Source organism: Euprymna scolopes, chromosome 17, assembly GCF_053919585.1.
Source record: "Euprymna scolopes isolate OS-2025 chromosome 17, ASM5391958v1, whole genome shotgun sequence".
Classification (NCBI taxonomy): domain Eukaryota; kingdom Metazoa; phylum Mollusca; class Cephalopoda; order Sepiida; family Sepiolidae; genus Euprymna; species Euprymna scolopes.
In genome coordinates, this window is record NC_136498.1 from 111565053 (window position 1) to 111590321 (window position 25269).

Below are 25269 nucleotides of genomic sequence, written 5' to 3' on the forward strand. Positions count from 1 at the left end.
CCACAGCTATAGACGATAATGGCAAAACTAATCATTCGAGTGTATATGACCCATTATCGTTATTTCTTCCTGTCACTATTCAAGGGAAGATTCTAGTTAGTCAATTGTGGAAGAACAATTTATCATGAGACCAGAAGAAAGTTTTCTTACTTTGTGGCAACTGCATGCCAAAGAATTAATTTATGGGTCTTTCAGTTCCCCACATGTGTATTCCTGGTGGACTCCCCAGTCGAAATCATTTGTTTCTGGGATGCATCTAAGCATGCCAATGGATTTTCATTATATGCAAAACAAGGGACCCAATGTTCCTTGATGTTTGCAAATACTGAACTGGCTCCCATCAAAGGGAGATCACTCCTACCTTGAAATTGATGGCTATATATCTGGCCCTTAAAGTTATTCCTCAAGTATTGGAGGCCTTTATGACTATCAATATCCAGGCTCTTTTCCTTGTGTCAGATTGTGGGTTTTAAATGGGAAGGATTCCAAAAAAAATATTTTTGTGGAAAATTGTATATGGGATATAAATAAATCCTTGGAGGAGATTAACCTCAAATTTAGGATACTCCCTAAATTCGAGTATGTGCCGTCGCCGGATAATCCAGCAGATCTATTAACTAGAGGCATTACTACCTCTAAGTTCGCACAAGTAATCAATTTCTGGGTATATGGACCAGATTGACTAAACCAAGGTAGCATCAGCTGACCCATCTCTCCCTTACCCCGTCTTAACGTTAACAATAGGAAAATCATTTCCTGTATGTTCTCGGATGAAGCCGGCTCCGACAACTGTTTACCTTTAAGAATATCTGATTTCTCTACATTATCTAAGGCGATTAATGTTTTAGATAAAGTTTTAAGATTCGGTCAAAAGTTACGACACAGCAATAATACCGATAAAAGAGCAAAATTGTTGCTCTTTTCTCACATGCAAAGCGAAATTTTTCCCTTTGAATTAGATTATTTAAAACAACCTTCAAATAAGGTTGCACCTCCAAGAAAAGCAGCCATTGGCTTATTCTTAGATAAGAATGGTCTGATGCAGATCAGGGGACACATTCAGAACTTCAATATTCTTCCCTTCAAAGTAAAATTCCCTATTTCGTTAGGAAAAAAATCATCACTTGAGGAAACTAGTCATGAATGAAGCACACTTAATTTTCTGCCATGTGGGAATAAATTCAATCCTTAGCAAGTTAAGGTTATCCGGATTTTGGATCCCTCAAAGGAGACAAGCGGACTCGGAATCACCCTTTACTTCAAAAAAGAAAAAGATGTTTTAGTGAATGGACTTGTTCATACCTGTCTCTCAATACCCAGGTTGAGTGAACTTAATTGGCGTTACCAACGATTAGTCTAAGTATTTTGCCTAGACTCCAGAAAGGTCAAGATTTATTCGGAGATTTAATGAGCACAATCTCACCTACCTGAAGCTGTCTGTAGGTGAGATTGTGCTCATTAAAGGAAATAAAAAGTAGAATTTGATGAAAACAGTCAGAAGACACAGGAGAGTTCAAAAGAGATGATTTTTTGTTTTGATTTAAACAAAATGGCAGCAATTTTTCACCTGCTAACATGATTAAAGTTGTTTTTTTTTAATAATTCAGTAATATTCAGGTAATTTTGACTGCATAATTTGGAAAACAGTAGAAAACATTGTTTTTCATCTGAAAACTCCATTTATCGACTTCAAAATCTCGTCCCAATTCTGTAGAAGCGCTCATTTTTATTTTAAATTATATTCTTTTCTTCTATAGTTTAGAATGACAAATAATTTAAGCAGCTTTTAAACAATTTTTATTTTAAAGTAAAATTCAGTTTTAATCTAAAATCAAAAATAATTTATGTAGAATGCACGTGATGTAGCAAAGAATTTCACCGAATGTATTTGTGCAGGGAAGAAAATATGGTACTTGTACAGTTTAATCAAGACATTAAAAAATAAATATATCCAAAAAAGGTAATATTGTACATATTCGTTATAGAATGAAGATCGAAAAAAAAAAAAATTCACTTAATTTCATCAGTTTTTTTTTTTTTTTTACAGCGAAAAAACAATTTGCTATGATACCGAGCAAAAGGTTAGATTTTTAGGAAGAAAAGCTAGTATTAAAGATGGGGAGGGAGTGTCGGCGCTTTAAACCGAGTTATCTCCCTGTGGAATGTTTAAAAAATTGAAAGATGGCAACCTTCATAAAAACATGTTTTTGTGCTGAAAAAAAAAAAAAACTACTTGATCAAATTAAGTGAAATTTTTTTTCAGAGATCTTCAGTCCAAAACAGATATGTAGAATATAATCTTGTTTTTGATATTTTAATGTCTTGCTTAAACTGTACAACTACCAAAATTATCGTACAAAAAAAAATTCACGTAAATTGATCAAGTAGTTTTTTTTATTTTTTTTATTAATTCTAGAAGAACACCTTATTTTTAAATAAGAAAATCAAATTTTATGGCTAACCGAGAAGTGACTTTGAAAACAGACTGAAAGAATCCGGGAGATAACTCAATATAATTCAAACTTGCAAGATTTTAAAAAGCCATTCTTAACATGACTGATTTTGACATATAGATGTTTGAGGTCCAGGTTTTGGACCTGTTCATCATTCCAAGGGAAAAATTTCCTAGACAACTTTGTGGCATGTGTGGTACAGAAACCCAGGAATTTGCACTTCCATTTAGGAGGATGGACAATATAAACTCGGCAGCAATCTCCAATGGGCGTCAAGTCTGCGTTTGAATGCATTTACCGTTTGTGCTTGTACAACTGCATCTGGGACATCATTCCATGTGTTGACAACCGTCTGTGAGAAGGTCCGTTTGCAGACATCTAGCCTACAGTGTTTTTTTTACGATTTTGAGGCTGTTCTCACTGGTTGCGCTGTTTTTGGCGATCTGAAAAGACGGCTTTCTTGTATCATAGATCCCATGGATGTACTTGTAGAGATCATGTCACCACGATTTCTCCGATGCTCAAGAGTGGGCAGTGGGAAACAAAACTAAAATTCGTGTAAAAATGATTGTTTATACTTCTTGATCAATTTACGTGATTTTAGGAATATGATATTTTCATTTCGTCACAGCTACGTACATCATACATAATTTTCTTCTTTTTTTTTTAATATATTGGGAATTTTTAAATAAGCATCGCTTTCATTTTTTACTGTTTTATTTTATTTATTTTTTTAGCAAAAAAAACAAAAAAGGTCAAGTATTATAAGTCATTTGTGCTATTAAACAAAATGTAAAAATGATGTTTTTTCTTTTGTCTTTTTTTTTTTTTTCCCCCCTCATACGAGGCATGTTGCCACTTGGAACATAAGAGGTTACTGTCTGGGGTTGTATTTAACAGGATACTGTGGGGAGTTGAGTAGCGAGATTTTTGTTCGCATAGCATTTAAACTTCTGCAGGTTAGTACAAGGAAGCAGGAAACAAGAAGGGAATTCCAATATCTGGTAGTCCGAGGGAAGAAACTATGGTGCTTCTTTACAATAGTGCAAAAGTGCTCAAAGAAGTCCATAAAAAATATTTGAAGCCAAATCTTTCAGAAAAAGGTAAAAAAAAAAAAAAAAAAGAAAAAAAAAAAAGCCAAATTGTAACCAAATTTTCACAAACAAAAAAAAGCTAAATTGAACATTTTAAATTGTTACAAGAAACAACAGAGTGTGTGCGTAAATACATAAACATTTACATATTTTTTATTGTGCTTGAATAGATTGGTGATGTTTTAAACTGACACATTTCAGGTGAAAACATTACGTACTTACGTGTGTCCTGTTGAAATGAGTATATATTAAGAAAATTTGTTTTTGACGCTTTTGTAAAGACTTTTAAAATCGAAGACACGTTCTGTTCTTTTTAATTTTATTCAAAAATCCTTCCAATTTTATTCAAAAATCCTTTTAATTTTATTCAAAAATCCTTTTAATCTTATTACAAAATCCTTTTAATCTTATTACAAAATCCTTTTAATCTTATTACAAAATCCTTTTAATTCTATTTTTAAAAAAAATGAAACAAACATTGTTATTTAAACAAATCAACATTCTATTTGAACTTCATTTAATAAATTAATTTTACAGAAAAATATGCCATTTAAATAAATTTATTATGTCTGTTGTAAATTCTGCTTGTAATTATAATTATTTTTCTACTGAACCATTTTTTGTAATTTTTGGAATTTAAATTTTGTCATGCCACATAAGTACATAATGTTTTTCTACCGTCGCCATAAGCACGTCGTGCATGACTTTGGCATAGCAACTGTTTTTGCTACCCGGGGCGGCCGTAAGATTTGCCCCCCCCCCGATGGCATTTGATAACCTGTTAACCTTAAAAATTCTAAAACGCCCTAAAAAAATTTATTTTGATGGAACTGTAATCAAGACTGCTATAAGTCCTAGACTTTCATCTTATTACAGTACTTCTATACATATACAGTTATCGTCAAAGATTTTTTTTTAAACAAAAATGGATTATTCAAATATTGAAAAAAATTTGCAGAATCAAATTCACTGGCTACATAAACAAGTAAATACAGACTGAATATGCAAACAAAGGAAACCAAATATTTTTCAAAACAAAAACGTATAATTCAAATTATAAAAAGTTGTTCCTATTTACAATGCCTCCACACAGGACAGAGTTAGACACCAGGGTCGTTTTTTAACGTGGAGAAAAGGAACAAAAATAAAAATTGTCTCAGTCCTGAAGGATTTCTTCTCCAGTGATAGAGAACAAGAAATTGAAGTGCAGCATCCGAAGAACAGATGGTATTTATTTGCTCCCCCACCGAGCAAATTAGGCACAAGGCCGATTTTTAATGTGAGGAGTGAAAGGAGGGGGAAGGGAAAAAGGGGACCAGCTCCCGAGAGGTGGGAAATGGGAGCTGGTTAAAGGCCAGGCATGTGGGGTTACCCCCACATCTGGTCTTTGCTAGTCATAGCTAGTCATAGCTTGCAGCATCTGCCGGAACAGATACTGCACTTTGATCTTGGCCCGAAGGCCAAGTAAAAAGTTGTTCAATTAAATTAATTGGCTACCTAAACAAATATAATAAATTTAAATGAGAACATTTGAAAACCTGAAAATGTTATGAAAGGATAAAATTATTTTTATTTACTTTTTTTTGTTGTTGTTAATCTCTGAATTTTTTCCAAAAACATGGCTTCATCAAAGAGAGGATAGTCCGATGTAGTTTTCTTTTCTTTTTCTTCATAATGTTGTTATTAAGAAGTCGAGCCTCCTGAAGAGAAAAAATGCCTTGTATCGGTGCTGTTTGAAATCCATGTGTGTAATCGCCCAGTTTAAGCGCAAAATTTAAGAAATGAAGACTCGCACATTTTAGAAAACATTTGAAAATTTTATGAAATGATGAAATCATTTTTATTTTTTTTGTTGTTAATAATGTTTCAACCCCTTTAAAAAAATAGTTTGAAAAAAAATTTTAAATAAATTTATTTATAAATTGTAAATAATGCTATCAATTTATTTTTTGAGAGAGAACTGCCGCAAGGCATCAAGTTGCTTAAAAATTTACAAACAAACTTTTCGCGCTTTATTCGGCAAAATTCACTCCATCGACAAGTTCCCTCTCTATGGAGAGGATTACCAGGTCTGTAAACCTTGTCTGGCTCATTGTTAATCGAAGGTAGTACTTAATGAGCTTCAGTTTCAAGAAAGAGCACTCACAGGTGGCAACGCTAATAACTCGTACTGTACTGCTTTAACCAAGTATGCCGACCTATTCCACAAATCCCCAAACCTCAACATGAAATATCTCCAGAATAAAAACTCGATTAAACTTAGAACCCCATCTTCCAACGTAGACCCCTACTACCAGGTCTCCTTCTCCAATATCAGGGGTCTACGTTCTAACCTTCCAGAGGTTGAAACCCAATTACAGGAGACGAAACCGGACATATTATTTCTAAGTGAAACTGGAATAGGGCCGACCACTTCCCTAGATGAGTTCATAATTAATGCATACTCCAATTTAACAGCTAAATCTGACACCCAAGATCGCCATGGCCATGGAATATGTGCCTACATTAAGGATGGCTTCCTGTGTGGCAGGGATATCTCTAGAGAAGATCCTAATTTACCCTATATGTGCTTCAGGGTTGCACTTGCTAACACCACTGCATTTATATTTGCCCTCTATAGGCCCCACAACAGCGGAGTTACTATCTTTAAGAGCATATCTGAGAAAATAGACCACATACTGTCTTCACATCCCTCGACTAACATCCACATCTGTGGTGACTTCAACGTCCATAACGTGGAATGGCTGACCCATTCAAATAAGACAGATGATGAGGGGAGGTTTTGTCATGATTTTGCCATTGCTTATGACCTCACTCAGATTGTTCGCGAACCCACCCGTGTGCCCGATACACCCGATCAATATGCAAACCGCAAGCCTCTTAGACCTTTTTCTCTCAACTTCCCCTGAGGTACCGTTCATTCTCCTCTAGGATCCTCCGACCACTCCGTCGTATCAGTTAAGATAAAAACGAAATGTAAGAAGTCCCCAGACGTACCCCTCCACCGTACTGTATACCGATACTCTATGGCTGACTGGGATAGCTTCTGTACATTCATATCTGATTTACCTCTGCACTCCATGTTTAAAAAGGAAGTGTCCTTTATAGTATCAGATCTGAGCGAATGGTTAATTGTAGGCATAGACCAATTCATACCATCTAAAAAATTCCAACAATAACCTAACAGCCAGCCATGGTTCTCCCCAGAATGTGCTGCTGCTATCGCGCACAGAAATCACTTTTTCTATAGCTACCAACGTAATAGATGCACTGAGACTAAAGCTGCTTTCAGGTCTGCTAGCAACCACTGCAAAAGAGTAATAAAAAATGCAAGAGAGCTATATGCCCAGTCTGTTAAATCCAAAGTAGCTGATCAGCGGGTTGGATTCCACCAGTTTTGGCAAATAACAAATAGGATCCTGAACAGAAGTGTGCGTTCTATCCCAACGATTATCAATGGACCAGAGGTCATCTCGTCAGCGTCAGACAAGGCCAAACTATTTGCAAAGAACTTTGCAGCTAATTCTACCCTATGCGACGAAGGCCATCAACTCTCCATATTTCCTCCTATAACACAGAACAAGCTAGGTAACATACAAATATCCGTGCATGAGGTAGTCAAGCTAATAAAAAACCTAGATTCCAGTAAAGCAACTGGCCTTGATGGCATCCCAATTATAGTGTTAAAAAACCTTCAACCAGAACTTGCTCCCATACTTACGAAACTATTTAAGCACTGCCTTAAGGAGAAGTGCTTTCCGACCCCCTGGAAGACCTCATCAGTTTGCCCTGTATTTAAGAATTCAGGTGATAAGTCCTCTCCCTCTCAGTACAGACCAATAAGTCTCCTGTGTGTTATGAGTAAGTTGCTGGAATCCATATTAAATAGAGAAAAAGTCAACCACCTCAGCAGAAATAACCTTCTTAGTGACACACAATATGGTTTCCGCTCTGCAAGATCTACCGCAGATGTGCTGACGGTTATATCCCACAGGATTAGTGAATCTCTTGACAAAGGCTTCCTTTCTAGGGCAATTGCTCTTGACATATCAAAGGCCTTCAACAAGGTATGGCATAAGGGTCTACTTCACAAGATTTCCAGCTACGGTATAACTGGAAATGTTTTCTCAATCATTAAATCATTTCTCTCTGATAGGCTCATAAGAGTAGTGGTAGATGGACAAAAATCGGAGGCCTGCAGTATAAATGCTGGAGTCCCTCAGGGGTCAATCCTGGGCCCAACTCTCTTCCTGATCTACATCAATGACCTCCCTAAACACATACTTAAATCATTCGTTGACATCTATGCTGATGACACGACCATCTACGGCAACACATCAAAGGCTGTAAATGACAAAGTTCTCTCGGATTCTCTCTCCTCTGATCTCAAGCGCATGGTTCAGTGGGGGAAGATGTGGCTGGTTACCTTTAATGCATCCAAAACCAAACTCCTATCCTTACATCATCAACGCTCGGATCCCCAGCTGGCATCAATTGTGATGGATGGCTCTTGTCTGGGTGAGGCCCCGTGTTTTAACAAGCTTCTGGGTTTAACCTTTACTTCTGATCTGAAATGGAACATGTACATCAAGTCTGTTGCCAAGGTCGCTGGAAAGATGGTGGGATCCTTCTACCGCTCCAGAAGATATCTCACTACTGATGCAATTCTCTATCTATATAAAAGCCAAGTACGTCCAAGGATGGAATACTGTTGCCATATCTGGGCAGGAGCTTTCAAAAACAGCCTATCATGCCTTGACAGAGTACAAAATAGACTTTGTGGTTTAGTGGGGGATTCCCTTTTCTCTACCCTGCAACCTCTCTCCCACAGAAGAGACGTTGCGAGCCTATCCTTGTTTTATCGTTATTTTCATGGCAATGATGATTTCTAATAATTTTTTTTATTACATTTTCAGCGTTTGCTCGACTACTCCATTTAGTTTCCACAGTCTGCTTGATACTTATACCGGTCAACTGAATCAAGACGTTCCAGCGATGTGTAGATGCAGAAAAGAACAAGAATAACTGGTCCAGTGTGCCAAAAAATGTAAGTGAACCGCTACAGAAGCTGCATATATACAAGCTAGATTTAGTGAATGGTTTGTGCATGGCACAAATAGAGCATTTGCGTTGATTTTGGAGATGTGTTTCTGCACACCTGATCGGCGGCTTGCCATAACAGTGGCATTGTCAAAAGCCTGATCAATACATTCTCCAGTTCTCTCAAAATCAGTTCAGAAATCGTCTCCGATAAAGTGGAGAAAAACTCTTCCACCTTCAATTTATTTTTGTCAATTTTTATGTAGCACAATGCTTCACTCATCTGGTCCATGTGCCTTGATCCAACTGATGATTTTCTTTCTCACCTGCTTTGCTAAAATGCTCACAAATTCATTTTGAATTTATGGTGACAGATAAGAAGTAGCGATTTTCTTTCCCAGGTTAACTTTCAAATGTTCACGAAGCACAGGGTCATACTTGGCCAATAAATTTACCAATTCTAAAAAATTCCCTTTGTTTTCTTGATCTCATTCATCATCATGGATGTTTTCCTGGTGACCAGGTTCTGTTTGGCAAGAAACCTGATGATGTCCAGCAATCTAGTTAGGATTTCCTGCCATTTCTTAGTTTCCTTCTCAATAAGATTTTGCTCTACTTTGTCAATTACCTTTCCTTCAGCAAGTCGAATCTCTAGCTTCTTCCAGTTGAAGAACACCTGAGCATGAAATGTGCTCGTTTCATGCTCATATACTTTTGGATTTAATTTCCACCAATTCATAAAACCCACATCAGCAGAAAAACTCAAGTCTGCAGCAGAAGCAAAATAAATCTTTTCTGGAAGCAGAATACACCATCCATGTTCACAAACATTTCTCACCGTTCCGCAAAACTTGATAAAACCAGTTTTTTGTTAGCTTTCTAAAGTCGCCTTTTGTTTTCGTTAAATTCATGATCGAGGTGCTACACAGCAGCAGATGCCTGTCACACAAACATAGCATAAAATTCATGGTTAATTGCAACAGACCAACATCTATAAAATCGGTTGCAGTGTATGTTTTCACACCAGCTAGTGATTACCTTTCCAATTCTTCAACTTCACGCGCATCATCATCACTGACAGCTTTTGATGTATCAACGCTGTCAATATTGACTTCCAAAGTAAGAGTATTAATGTTAGCAATATTAACTTTATCTTCGGTCTTAACATGATTTTCACATTTCATTTCTGCCATTTCAGCCATAAGTCTTTTTGCTAAATTTCAACAGCGTGCCTTTATTCTTTTTTTGTCTCCTCCTCTTTTGTTTTTCACTTTTTATGGAATGCCGCACCGCGGGTTGTTTATTTTCTTTATGGAATATACTTCCAAAATAAACTATTAAAGTCGTTTAAAATATAATAGAAATATTTTTTATTTAAAAAAAACAAAAAAAAAAAAACAGTGTTTACAAAGTGCCTGCGAGCCTTCATGCAGCCATTTTGTTTATGTAATGAAATCAATTGAATTTTACGAGTTAATTCTTTTTCAATTTTTTCACTTTAAAAATGTATCAAAATTTTTCTATACGTTCAAGTTTTACGATATTTTCAGGTTCAATGTGAATTTTTATGCTCTTTCCAATAAACCGAATATAATATTCTAGACAAGGGTCTTTTGCTTTAAATTCAGCCCCCCCCCCCATTTTGAAATGTCTATTAAAATGAAAATTAATTTTCTCACCTCAAATTTATATATAAAAAATTGAAGATAAAAGATCAATAAATAAAATAAGCTAATTTAAAACAAAACAAAAAAAATACAGTTATTTGCAAATTTACCTGTAAAGTCCAAAGTTTAAAACCGTTTTTTTTTTTTTTTGTAAGTGAAACCTTATAATCTTATACTGCACAGAAAGTTTTGTTTGATTACAACACTTATTTCTATTTCATTCAATGTTTCTTTTTAGATGTTAAAAAAAATAAAATCCACTCCATAAAGAAGTAATAAAATATATTAAATCAAAAACTCATGTATTTCTTTGAGAAAAGAAGAAAAAAAAAATTCAAACTTTTTTTTAAGGCAAAAACTTATAAGTAAAATTTGACTAGTTTTCAGCTATGGAGACACATATTTCTTCACGCACAAGACTAGACGGCTAATGCGAATGTGTGGTTTTTACTTCCTTCTGTCCATCCGTATTTCAAAACAAGAACAAACAATACTTCTGGTGTTTCGCTAACATGTAACAATGCTTATGTAATGGCGGTTTTTTCAAATAGTTGTTTAAAAAAATTCCTTTATTTAAAAAATACATGGAATTTAAAATATAAATATGGATAAATTCTTAACAAGGAAGAATGGAAGTACCCATTGAATAGTATTTTTTATAGGTAAGTGATTTTTTGAAATTTATATATACATATATTTATCGAAGCAAGTTAAAATTTGTTGATTTTCTTTAAATCTTTTTTTTAAAGAAAACCAATTTAAAAAAAAAAAAAATATTGCATAATTTGCTATTAAACCTGTTATTTTTTTAAAATTTGATCTTTGCTCCTTTAATTGAAAAAAAAAAATTAGGGTTTGAATTACATTTTTCAAGTAGTTATAAGCTTGGAAAGATAGGAGGTCGAATTATTCAATTTTTTCACGCATTTTTAATGTTGGTTTCTGACACTGCTAACCATACACAGATTTGAAAAAGTTATCAAAAAACAAATATATAACAAATAAATGTTATCAAAGGCAAGATAAGTTACTTTTCTACCTAACTGGACATGTTTTTAGTGTTTTTATTTAATGTAACGTTTATCCAGCTCGAAAAACATACAATGTTTACTGATGTATTGGAAAATTTAAAATGGCAGCCGACTCTCTCTTTGACATGGAAAGTTTGGGAAAGGGAGTTATGAATAAAAAACTAGACAAAATATGGTTAAAAAACTCGCTCAATATATGTTACCGTGACATAGGCCGACATACATTTGGTGGGTTTTTAACAGTATTTTGCATATTTTTTTATTTTTAACTCCTTTTCCCAAACTTTGATAACATTTATTTGTTATATATTTGTTTTTTGACAACTTTTTCGAATCTATGTGTACAGTAAAACAAACCCTTCTTTTCTTATTGTTTTTTAGTCTTGTTATTTTTCTTTTTTTTTTTTTGTGGACTTACAAACAAGATGAAAGCAAAGCAAAACAAAACAAACAAAAGAAACTTTGGTGCTTATGCACTTATGTTACCGTTTTTTTTTGTTTTTTTTTTTAATGGTTTAAATGCCTCCCCCAATGTTTGAAGAGTTTCTAATTGTTTTTTAAAGGAAAATTGGTGGAAGTCAAAATTAACACTTGTGGCGATAAACAAAAATAAACAAAAAGCTTTAGTCTGTACGTACCTCTCATGGAATGTCGTAGATCGAAACAGTGAAATGTTATTTGGTTGTAGTGCACTTATTGATCCGCGCTATTTTTAAGTAGTACTTTCAAGTTTAATTAAAGTTTTACGATACCTGTTTTTATTAAATTGTTAGGCGAAAGTATAGAATAAGTACACAACACCCTCCCGTCCCCATGTTAAGAATGGCTTTCTAAATAATGTCATTTCAGCACGGCTCAATAAGTGCAGGACTGCAGGAGTCTTGAATAAAATAAAAACTACTGTTTTTGTTTTAATAATTGGTGCGTGTCTATAAATGGGCTGAAAAAAAGTTTTTTTACAAGAAAAATCTGAAAAAAATCTTTATAATGTCACTTGTCACTGCATAAAGATGTCATATTCCAAAAATCACATAAATCGATCAAGTAGTTTTTTTTTTTAATTTAAGAAAATCAAATATTATCACACGTTTTAGAACAGATTTGCTTCATGCCATCTTGTTTGAGACCTAACGACACCTGGCGAAAATATGGGAGAAACAAGGGCAGACAATCGACTTTTAAAAAATCTTTTTTCTTAAATGCCGAAAACACTTTTTTTTATAATACAAATACAAAATAATAAATTAACATAACGACTTCTTTTCCTAAAAAGAATATCTACTTGATTGATTTATCTTCTATATTTTCATCTAAGTTTGTCATATCCGATTATTAAAGTCTGTTTTTAAATGAAAAAAAAAAAAAGAAAAAGTGTTTTCGACATTCTCTTTATTAAAAGTCAATTTATTTATTTATTAAATAAGTTAATTTGTTATTTTGTATTTGTTTTATGAAAAAAATGTATTTTCAACATTTAAGAAAAAATATTTTTTAAAGTTGATTGTCTGCCCTTATTGCTCCCATATTTCCGCCAGGTGTCGTAGAGTTAGGTCTCAAACAAGATGGCGTGAAGCAAATCTTTGCTAAAACGTGTGATAATATTTTATTTTCTTAAAAAAAAAAAAAAAAAAAAAAATACTTGATCAATTTACGTGATTTTTGGAAGATGACATTTTCATGCAGTGAAAAGTACGTACATTACAAAGATTGTTTTCGGATTTTTCTTGAAAAAATTTGTTTTCGGCCCATTTATAGACAAGCACCTAATTATTTTTTATTCAAAAAAAAAAAAAAAAAAAAAAAAATACAAATTTCAATTGTTCAAAACTTGTTTTTTTCCCCCAAAGCTTATAGGGATTTTCTTAATGTTTACTTTAACTACAACAGAACGCCGACCAATAAAACTTGGTTCTTTCCAGGTTTTCGGGGTCGCTAACAACTAGGTACAGGCAAAATGAATGGCGATGCTCAAAATGTATAAACATTTTGACCCCTCCCTTTACTTAAAAAAAAAAATAAATAAATAAATAAATAAAAAAAAAATCAAAGATCAGGAAATTAAGCAATTTTAATGAAATTTTCAGTATTTATCAAATGATGATTGCGAAATATAATGAATAAATTATGTTTATTTAAATCCGAGTGGAAATGTATTATTTTGTTTAAACATTTAAAAATTTTGTTTAAAATTGGAAAATTCAAAATAGCGGCCGATTCTCTCTCGGAGAGGGTAAGTTTGGGAAAAGGTATTATAAATAATAAACTAGACAAAATACTGTTAGAAAGTCGCTCAATATATGTTACCGTGATGTAAGTTGACATATATTCGGTTGTTTTTTAATAGTATTTTGTCTAGTTTATTATTTATAACATCTTTTCCCAAACTTACCGTGTTAAAGAGACAGTCGGGCGCCATTTTGAATTTTCCAATACATCGGTAAACACTGCATGTTTTTCCAGCTGAATAAACATGTTACATTGAATTTGTGTTTTTATTCAATGTAACATGTTCATTCAGCTCGAAAAACATACAGTGTTTACCGATGTATTGGAAAATTCAAGATGGCGTCTCACTCCCTCTTTAACACTGTAAGTTTGGGAAAAGGTGTTATAAATAAAAAACTAGGCAAAATACGGTTAAAAAACCGCCGAGTATATGTCAACCTATGTCACGGTAAGCGAGTTTTAACAGTATTTTATCCAATTTTTTATTTATAACACCTTTTCCGAAATTACCGTGTTAAAGAGAGAGTCAGACGGCATCTTGAATTTTCCAATACATCAGTAAACACTTTATAGCTTTCGAGCTGAATAAACACGTTACATTTTTTTTTTTTTTTTTTTTTTTTTTTTTTTTACACAGTGATCACCACTTATCAAGGTCCGGAAGCCACTCAGGGATAAGGGTTATTGCAAGTACATTACGTTAGTGAGGAGATTTGCTGATATGTTTACTTAAGGGGGCGGTTCATTAGGAATTTGTTAACATTGGACTTGAAGACAACCAAGTTGTAGTCCGGAGGGAAGCAGGCAGACGGAACAGAGTTCCACAGGCGTGCAGTTCTAAGAAAGAAGCTTTGTTCATGAAATCTGCGTTTTGATTTAGGCACAGATATAGAGTGGGGGAAATTTTTCACAGTGGATTCAGCTAGACGGGTGTTTTTCGTGAAAGATTGGCGAGGGGGGACCAGAGATTGGAGTTCAGACGAGCATCTGCCATGGAAATAACGATAAAACAAGGACAGGCTCGCAACGTCTCTTCTGTGGGAGAGAGGTTGCAGGGTAGAGAAAAGGGCATCCCCCACTAAGCCACGAAGTCTATTTTGTACTCTGTCAAGGCAGGATAGGCTGTTTTTAGCAGCTCCTGCCCAGATATGGCAACAGTATTCCATCCTTGGACGTACTTGGCTTTTATATAGATAGAGAATTGCATCCGTAGTGAGATATCTTCTGGAGCGGTAGAAGGATCCCACCATCTTTCCAGCGACCTTGGCAACAGACTTAATGTACGTGTTCCATTTCAGATCAGGAGTAAAGGTCAAACCCAGAAGCTTGTCAAAACACGGGGCCTCACCCAGACGAGAGCCATCCATCACAATTGATGCCAGATGGGGATCAGAGCGTTGATGATGTAAGGATAGGAGTTTGGTTTTGGATGCATTAAAGGTAACCAGCCACATCTTCCCCCCACTGAACCACGTGCTCAAGATCAGAGGAGAGAGAATCAGAGAGAACTTTGTCATTTACAGCCTTTGATGTGTTGCCGCATTGAATAAAAACACGAAAAATATATCCAGTTAGATAGAAAAGTAACTTATCTTGCCTTTGATAACATCTATTTGTTATATATTTGTTTTTTGACAACTTTTTCGAATCTATGTGTACAGTAATACAAACCCGGCAGTTTGGTATGCGAGTGCACATTTAACGACCCTTTTTAGGTATTATTTTAGAAAAAGCATGAACTCGAACTAGTAGATAAAAATATATTGTTTTTGTAGATTTCGGTGTGCTTAAAACAGAATCTGAAAACCGTATCCGTCGCAAATTAATATTTTTCCAATGGATTATTTTCTTCATAAAATCAGCTATAATGGCGTAAGTCGGCTGATTGCGCATGCGCACAACAGCCTGAAGAGAAATCCCATTTATTTTTAAAAATCAGCATTTTATTAGTTTCCGTAGGTAAAAAGTAAATATAACAACGCATTATTGTATTTGTTCACGTAATTTCGGTTGTTGCGTTCACGTGCGCACGAGCATAAAATGACTTGTCACATTGGGGAGGAATTTTTAGCAGGCATTTTAAAACAATATGGTTCATTTTTGTTTGTTACATAGTTTTTAATGCTTTTTAATTGATCGAAAAAATTCAGTATTCATCAACGGTTTACAAAAACATAACCGTTTTTCCGTAAGTAACGTGCCGAAATTTATCGAGCAGAGTAATGATTAACATTTCACAAAAATTCTGTGTTTACATTAACCGGGCGGAGGGCGGCGGCGGTGTAAACACAGAATTCTTGGTGAAATGTCAATCATTACTCTGCTCGATAAATTTCCGCGCGTTACTTACGGAAAAACGGTTAATTAAACTGCTGACGCACCTGTTTACCAAAAAAAAAAAAAAAAGAACGAAAAACATAAAGATATGTTGTTTTTTGGGGTTTTTTTTTTTGTAAACCGGTCGTGAAAACTTACTAACAGCATTATTTTTTACTATAAAATGAGGTAAAAACTTTATTTTATGAAAATATTTTTTGTAATTTAAAATGTCCGCCATGTATACATGCGCCTTGTGAAATGTCACGTGACTACCGCTCATGCGTAGCGTAAATGAAGTCAGTGGAATGGCCTCTGTGCGCATGCGCAACCAGCCGACTTACGCCATTATAGCTGATTTTATAAAGAAAATAATCAATTGGAAAAATATTGATATCTCCGAAACTAATTAATTTGCGACGGATACAGTTTTCAGATTCTTTTTTGGGCACACCGAAATCTACAAGAATTTTTTTTTTTTTTTTTTCTGGTGATTCGAGTGCACGCTTTTTCTAAAATTTTACCCTTTTTTATGCTCACGCGCAGTGTAAACGAAGGCTGGGCTGTAAAATGGAAAATAATTCCAGAGTTAAGGGGTTACCATACAAACGGTAAATTTGCGACGGAAACGGTTACCATATTCTTTTAAAGCACACCGAAAACTACAAAAACCTTTTTTTTTTCTATGTGAGATGAGGCTCATCTCAGATGAGCCTTAAAGTAAAATAATACCGATTTTTCTTCTTTTTTTTTTTTTATATTTTTTTTAATTTCCTCGTGTCTTTATTGAAAGATGAAAACAGAAAAAGAAATCGGAAAAAAAAAAAAAAAAAAAAAATTGCCCCCTCTCTCAGGTGGCCAGAAAGTGGATGCTCATTTTAAGTTAAATTTACATCCCGTTTCCGTCGAAAAAAAAAAAAAAAAAAAAAAAGTTTTCATGATATGAAGAAATTACTTTTTCGAAAAGTGAGTGATCACTTTTCGAAAAAGTAATTTCTTCATATCATGAAAACTATTTTTTTTTTTTTTTTTTTTTGCGACGGAAACGGTTTTCAGCACACCGAAATCTACAAAAAACATTTAGTTATATACGAACATGAGACGGTCCTCAATGTAAAATTTTACCACAATTATCAATTTGGCCTTTTTTTCTTAAATATTTTGTTTAAAATATTTTTTATGGTCTGACAACCCTGAGAACTACGCGCTATTGTAAAGAAGCACGGAAACTATTAAGGCTTTCGGCTTTCCCGGATCTAAGGACCTCGACAGTGAAGGGCGGAATTTTGCTGCTTGTCGAGAGTATTTACGTCGAGGGTTTAAAATTAAAAATAAAATAAATGGTACAAGTAGTTTTTATGGCAGTGTTGTCTGTCCCGAAAATGTTCGATAACTCTTGGCGGTTCACAATTTACTATGACACTGTGTAAGCAGGTGCGCGTTCATATTAATTTGATTTTATGCAAACGAAATTGAATAAAATACACCGTCTAAAAGCACGCGGTCGCTTTTTCATTAAAGTTTCGATAAATTTGCACGTTTTTTTTTTTTTTTTAATACGCACGTTAAAGTTATTACAAATACACAATTATTTAATTAATTTATTTTTAATTTTCACGTTTTAATTTTTTTAAGTTCTTTCTAGTAATTACAAATTAATTAAGTCATCTTTATATTATTTATTTATTTTTATTTACCTGTTCAATATGAGAACAGAAATTGTTAACCGTGTGTTAACAATTGCCGAAATACATGAAACGAGTTGGACATTTGCAAAGTTTACCAAAGTCATTGGAACTGATCAGCTGCAGCTTCTTTAGGCCTGATACGGAATACCAGCGTATGCCAAAGTTGCAACAATCGTAGGGTTCCGCATAAACGGTCAAAAACTTCTGATGGATATGTGTGGATTTGTCCCTCAGATTCTTGCAAATCCACAGCCACTGTCAGGAAAGGCTCCTTCTTCGAAAGAAGCCGCTTGCCGATAAGTAAGTTGCTGACATTAATATTCTGGTGGAGCATGGAAATGATCCAGCACAGAATAAAAGATGAAATCGGTGTATCGCCGATACACTGTATCGGAACACACAATAGTTGACTGGATGTCTTTCATCCGGGAAGTCTGTGCAAAAGATATCATAGACAACCCAATGATGCTGGGTGGAATGCAAATAGAGACAAATGTACCAAAAGAAGTTGAGATCGACGAGTCTCTATTCTTCAGAAGGGAATATAATAGAGGGAGAGCAAAAAATGGAGTGCGGGTTTTTGGAGCCGTAGAAAGAGGAAGTAGTCGATGCAATCTTGCAGTGGTAGAACGAAGGGATCGGGACACACTACTTCCAATTATAAGATCTTGGATTCTGCCAGGGACCAGGATCATCAGTGTCGGATGGGCGGCCTACGAGTCACGATAAGGTGCTCCACGAACAAAATTTCGTAAATCCAGTAGACTCATCAGTTCCACACACAAACTGTGGGGGGGGGGGATTTTGGTCCCACATAAAAAGAAAACTTAGGAGAGTAGCGACAAATGAGAATTTGTTCCACTCATCTCATGGAAGAGTTGTGGAGACGACGCGAGAAGGAGCACGCATTTCATAGCATCATTAAATGCATTCGAGAGCAATATGCTTTAAAACAAATGTTCCTGTTAAATAATTTTCATTTTATTCAATATTTTGTTTGTTCGTGTTAAATAAATTTTATGCAATATTTTTCATTTTTTAAATGTCTATTGCAAAACTGCACAAGTGCACATGCACAACTGCACAAGTACCATTTTATTCAATATTTTGTTTCGAGAGCAAGATGCTTAATAAAAATGTTCCTGTTAAATAATTTTCATGTTATTCAATATTTTGTTTGTTTGTGTTAAATAATTTTTATTCAAAAACTTAAACAATACAATTATCATTTTATTCAATATTTTGTTTGTTCGAAATTAATTTATTTGTAATAACTTGAAATAACTTTAAAAAAATTAAAACGTGAAAATTCAAAATAAATTAAATAATTTTGTATTTGTAATTTTTTTTTTTCCGGAGAACTTCGTTCTATAACGTATACATACAATTTAAACTTTTTTCGATATTGTCATTTTTTAATGTCTTGACTAAACTGTACAAGTACCGAAAAAAGTTTAAATTGTACGTATCCGTTAGAATGAAGTTCTCCGTAAAAAATATTTTACTTAATTTCATCAAGTAGTTTTTGTTTCACAGCGAAAAAACAAGGTAAATATCCAGATACGCTACAACAGAACACCGACCACTCTAATTTATTGTTTTTATAGGTAATAAAGGTCGCTGACAACGAATCTGATAGTCAAACTTGGGGCAAATTTACCGTTTGCATGGTATTAACCCCTGAACCCACGAACTACTTTTCACCATTTTGCAGCTTGCGCGTGCGCTGTAGCATAAACGACGGCTTCAACAAGCAAACTTCCTCACATGGCGTACAAATACATCACCACATTATCAAGGCCAAGAGACCACTCAAGGATAAGGGTTAAAGAGTGTACAGTAGAAATTGGACAATATAGTAATCATTAGTAATGAAAATTCGGTAAATTTGATAACTTATATGGAACGGCTCATCAAGAACTTATTTACGTTAGACTTGAACACAATCATATTTTAGTCAGCCGGAAAGCAGAAAAACGGAAGAAAATTCCACAGGCGTGCAGTTCTAAGAAGCTTTGTTCATGGAATTTACGTTTAGGTTTAGGCACAGACAAGGAGTGGGGGAATTATTGATAGTGTTTTCAGCTAGACGAGTGCTTCTTGTGAAAGTTAGGTGAGGGGGGGGACCATAGACTGAAGCTCAGTCGAACACTTTCCATGAAAATAACGATACATCAGAGACAAACTCACAACATTTCTTCTGTGAGATAGAGGTTGCAGGGAAGAGAAAAGGACATCTCCTACGAGGCTACGAAGTCTATTTTGAACTCTATCAAGGCAGGATAAGTCCTTTCTAGCAGCTTCTGTCCAGATGTGGCAACAGTATTCCATCCTTGGACGTACCTGGATCTTATATAGATAGAGAATTGCATCAGCAGAGAGATATCTACCAGATTGATAGAAAGATCCCACCATTTTTCCAGCGGCCTTGGTAACAGATTTGATGTACGTGTTCCATTTAAGATCAGGAGTAATGATCAAGCCCAGAAGCTTGTCAAAACTTGAGGCCTCCTGAAGATGAGAGCCATTCATTTCAATTGATGCCAGATGTGCATCAGAATCTTGATGATGTAAAGAGAGAAGCTTGGTTTTAGATGCATTAAAAGTAACCAGCCACTTCTTTCCCCATTGTACCACGTGCTCAAGATCAGAGGAGAGAGAATCCGAGAGAACTTGGTCGTTTACTGTCTTAGATGTGCTACCATAAATAGTAGTGTTGTCAGCATAAATGTCTACAAATGATGTAAGGATGTGATTTGGAAGATCATTAATGTAGATCAGGAAAAGAGTTGGGCCCAGGATGGACCCCTGAGGGACACCAGCATTAATACTGTGAGCTTCTGATTTTTGCCCCTCAACTACTACTCTTATGAACCTATCAGAAAGAAATGATTTAATAATTGAGAAGACATTTCCAGCTATACCATAGCTAGAGATCTTGTGAAGTAAACCTTTATGCCATACCCTATCAAAGGCCTTAGATATGTCAAGAGCAATTGCCCTAGAAAGGTTGCCTCCGTCGAGAGATTTGCTAATCCTATGAGATATAACTGTAAGGACATCTGCTGTAGATCTAGCAGAACGGAAACCATATTGAGTGTCACTAAGTAGGTTATTTTTGTTGAGATGGTTGATTACTCCTGTATTTAACACAGATTCCAGCAACTTACTCATGGCGCACAGGAGACTTATTGGCCTGTATTGAGAGGGGGATGAGCGATCTCCTGAATTATTAAATACAGGGCATACTGATGAAATTTTCCAGGGAGATTGGAAACTATTCTCCTTAAGACAACGTTTAAACAGTTTTGTAAGTATGGGCGCTAGTTCAGGTTGAAGTTTTTTGAGTACTATAATTGGAGTACCGTCAGGGCCAGTTGCTTTACTGGAATCAAGGTTTTTGATTAGCTTGGCAACATCACGTACAGATATACGTATATCACATAGCGTGGTTTCTGATACAGGAGGAAATATTGGGGGTTGGCGGTCTTGGTCGCAAAGGGTAGAATTAGCTGCAAAGTTCTTGTCTGGTGCTGACGAGATTACCTCAGGTCCATTGATGATAGTTGGGATAGAGCACACTCTTCTGTTAAGGATTCTGTTTGCGATTTGCCAAAACTGGTGGGAACCAAGCTGCTGCTCAGCTACTTTGGACTTAACGGATTGAGCATACAACTCTCTTGCGTTCTTTATTACTTTCTTACAATGGTTGCTGGCAGTCCTGAAAGCGGCGTTAGTTTCCATACATCTATTACGTTGGAAGCAGTGGAAAAAGTGATTTCTGTGCGCAATGGCAGCAGCACATTCTGGAGGGAACCATGGCTGGCTGTTATGTTTTTGCTGGAACTTTTTCGAGGGTATGAAACGGTCTATACCTACAATTAACCATTCTGTCAGGTCTGATACTATAGAGGACACATCCTTTTTAAACATGGAACGCAGAGGTAGATCCGATATAAATGTACGGAAGCTATCTCAGTCAGCCTTAGTGTATCAATATACTGTACGATGGAGAGGTACATCTGGGGACTTATTACATTTTTATCTTAATTGATACAACAGAGTGGTCGGAAGATCCAAGAGGAGACAGAACAGAAACTGAACATAGTTCAGGGCAAGTTGTGAGAAAAAGGTCTAGTAGGCTCGCATACTGGCCGTCATTATCGGGCACATGGGTGGGTTCCTGAACAATCTGAGTGAGGTCATAAGCAATGGAGAAATCATGACAGAACCTCCCCTCATCATCGGTCTTGTTTGAGTGGGTCAACCATTCGACATTGTGAATATTGAAGTCTCCACATACATGAATGTTAGCTGAAGGATAAGCAGATAGGACTTGGTCAATTTTCTCAGATATGCTTTTAAAGATAGTAACTCCGCTGTTGTGGGGGCGATAGAGAGTAAATATAAATGCAGTAGTGTGAGTTAAAGCAACCCGGAAGCACATATAGGGTAAGTTAGGATCTTTCCTGGAGATGTCCCTAACACATGGAAAGCCATCTTTAATATAGGCATATATTCCATGCCCATGGCGATCTTGGGGGTCAGATTTAGAAGTTAAGTTAGAGTATCCTTTAATTGCGAACTCTTCTGGGGAAATAGCCTGTCCAATGCCAGTTTCGCTTAAAAATAAAAGGTCTGGTTTAGTCTCCTGTAATTGGGTTTCAACCTCTGGAAGGTTAGAACGTAGACCTCTGATGTTGGAGAAGGAGACATGGTAGTAGGGGTCTACGTTGGAAGTTGGAGAACCGGGTTTAGTCGTGAATTTTTTCTTGAAACTTGACATGATGAAATTTTGGAATTTGTGGACTAGGTCGTCAGATTTACTTAGAGCAGGACAGAGAGGGGAAACTAAGAGAGAAAAAGAAATGAAGAATATTTTTTTTTTGTAGCTCATGATAAGGTAAAGCCGTAACAATTACCCACTAATATGGTATCGAGAGGCCCCACCAGAAGCTACTGCATGGTCCAGAATCCATTCACCAAATGGCAATACAGCAGCCCCAGTACTTTGCAGCTGCTGATAGGACAGCCTCCTTAGTGGTTAATCCAAGGTTCGGGTCTCTGACTATCAGGCAGATAACGTCAGCCCAGATAAAATGTTTACCTCCAGCACCCTTACTAGTGACATGGCTACAAGGATAGACATAGAAACAGAAAATTTCCGCCATCTCTGCCAACTGTTCGCGCAAAATACTGCCAACCTAGAAAACAGCTTTTTCTTCTCCCTTTGTCAGAAAAATAAAGCAAGAAAAGAAAAGCACACTACGTTGTGTATGTGTGTGTGTGTGTGTGTGGGGGGTAATTTAATTTTTAATTTTTTTTTTTTTTGTCCCCCAAAACAGAATTTTCTAATTTTCAAAAATACATTATAGCACTTTTTGGGTGGAAAATTTAAAATTAGCTGAAAAAGAAATAAAACAAGAAAAGGAACAGAATTTTTGTAGGTATTTTTGACACCCCCTTACACGAAACTGCGAATAAAATATAAAAAATCTCGTAATTTCTCCGTTAAAAGTGGGTTATTTATTTTCTTTATGGATTATACTTCCAAAATAAACTATTAAAGTTGTTTTAAAAGTAATAGAATTTTTTTTTTTTTTTTTAAACAGTAATGAATTTTCCGAACTCAATATTTTTCAATTTTTAAACTTTAAAAATCTATCAAAATTTTTCTATTGATTCTATTTTTACGATATTTTCAGGGTCAATGTGAAATTTTATGTTCTTTCCAATAAACCGAATATAATATTTTAGACAAACGTTTTTTTTTTTAATTCATGCCCCCCCCCCCCATTTTAAAATTTCTATTAAAAAGTAAATAATTTACTCACCGAAAAGTAAATAATTAATTTACTCACAAATTTAAGAGAAAAGATCAATAAATAATATATTCAAAATTAAAACAAAAAAAAAAAAACGTAGTGTTTTTTTAGAATTTTACCTGTAAAGTTTGAAGTTTAAACCCTTTTTGTTTTTTAACCACGTTATTTGTTTTTTTCTTTTTTTTTTAATAGAACCTTGGTTGTTGCTCCTTTAATTGAAAAAAAATTAGGGCTTGAATTACATTTTTCGAGTAGTTATAAGTTTGGAAAGACAAAGGGTTGAATAATTCACGCCTCCCATTTTGAAATGTCTATTAAAAAGTAAATAATTAATTTATGTACCAAAGTCTTATATATCACAAATTGAAGAGAAAAGGTCAATAAATAATATATTTAAATTTAAAACAAAAAAAGCTGTTTTTAGAAATTTACCTGTAAAGTCCGAAGTTTAAAACCTTTTTAAAAAAAAGCCACGTTGTTTTTTTTTTGTTTTGTTTTTAATGAAACCTTGGTCCTTGCTCCTTTAATTGAAAAAAAATTAGGGCTTGAATTACATTTTTCGAGGAGTTATAAGCTTGGAAAGATGGGGTGGAATTATTGGGTTTGTATTACTGTACACATAGATTCGAAAAAGTGGTGAAAAATAAAATATACAACAAAGAAATATTAACAGTAGCTATAAAAGTTACTTTGCAACCTACCTGAATCATTTATTAGTGTTTTTAAATAGTTTTAAATGCTCTTTATTTCATACCAAATATTAACTTTTTACGAGTCGTAAGAATTCAAGATGGCCAAAATTACTACCCCCCCTTCTTCTTCGAAGAGAGAAGCCTCGTTTTCAAATTATAGTTCGCGCATATTTTTGGGGGAGGAGCTTGCCTCGTTTTCAGCACTTGTCTCTACGGACATATGTCTCTGCGGACATTTTGCGTTTACATTTTTTTTGTTTACATTTTTTAGAAGTTCCGTCCTCATAATGAAAGTATTTGTAAACATTACATTTAATTTAGATATTTATTGCGCACAAATACTTTTTAGTTTTTTTCTTGGGGGGGGGGAATAACATATAAAGTGGTCAAAACGGTAAATATTTTTTTAAGTTTACATTTTTAAGAAGTTTTGGTACTAGTGCAGAGTGACCTGGACGTAAATAATAACGTTATTATTTTAAAAGCCATTCTTAACATGGGCAGGGGAGGGTGTTTTGTACCTATTCTATGCTTTAACCTTACAATTGAATAAAAAAAAAACACACCATAAAACTTTAATTAAACTTGGAAATACGATTTGACACGGTAAGTTTGGGAAAAGGAATTATAAATAAAAAACTAGACAAAATACGGTTAAAAACTCGCTCAATATATGTTTCCGTGACATAGGTTGACATGTATTCAGTGGGTTTTTAACAGTATTTTGCATATTTTTTATTTTCAACTCCTTTTTCCAAACTTACCGTGTTAAAGAGAGAGAGAGAGAGAGTAGGTAGGTCGCCATTCTTAATTTTTCAATACATCGATAAACATTGTATGTTTTTCGAGCTGAATGAACATGTTACATTAAATAAAAACACTAAAAACATATCCAGTTAAGTAGAAAAGTAACTTATCTTGGCTTTGATAACATTTATTTAAAAACAATTTGCGCTTGAGCCATTTTCTTTTTTTTTTTTCTCAGAAATTGGAAGTCGTTAGGTTTCAGAAAAATACAGTTTCAGGAATCGATGGATATAAATTTAGAAGAAGTTTCGGAAAAGTGTATGATTTAAAATTTAAGTTTCCGAAAAGTGTAGGATATAAATTTAAGTTTCCGAAAAGTGTATGATTTAAAATTTAAGTTTCCGAAAAGCGTATATTACTGGATGAAACATGCAGAAAAGTATGTTTGCAATCGTGAAAATGTGATATTCGTTTTCAGCACACCCGAAAA

The 25269-nt window shown here is 34.7% G+C and overlaps 1 protein-coding gene across 1 annotated transcript in view; it reads right to left on the reverse strand.

Annotated features, from left to right (window-relative positions):
• The window catches only part of LOC145296885 (uncharacterized), an 87608-nt gene that overhangs the window by 61049 nt on the left and 1290 nt on the right, over window positions 1-25269 (reverse strand). The window lies entirely within an intron of this gene.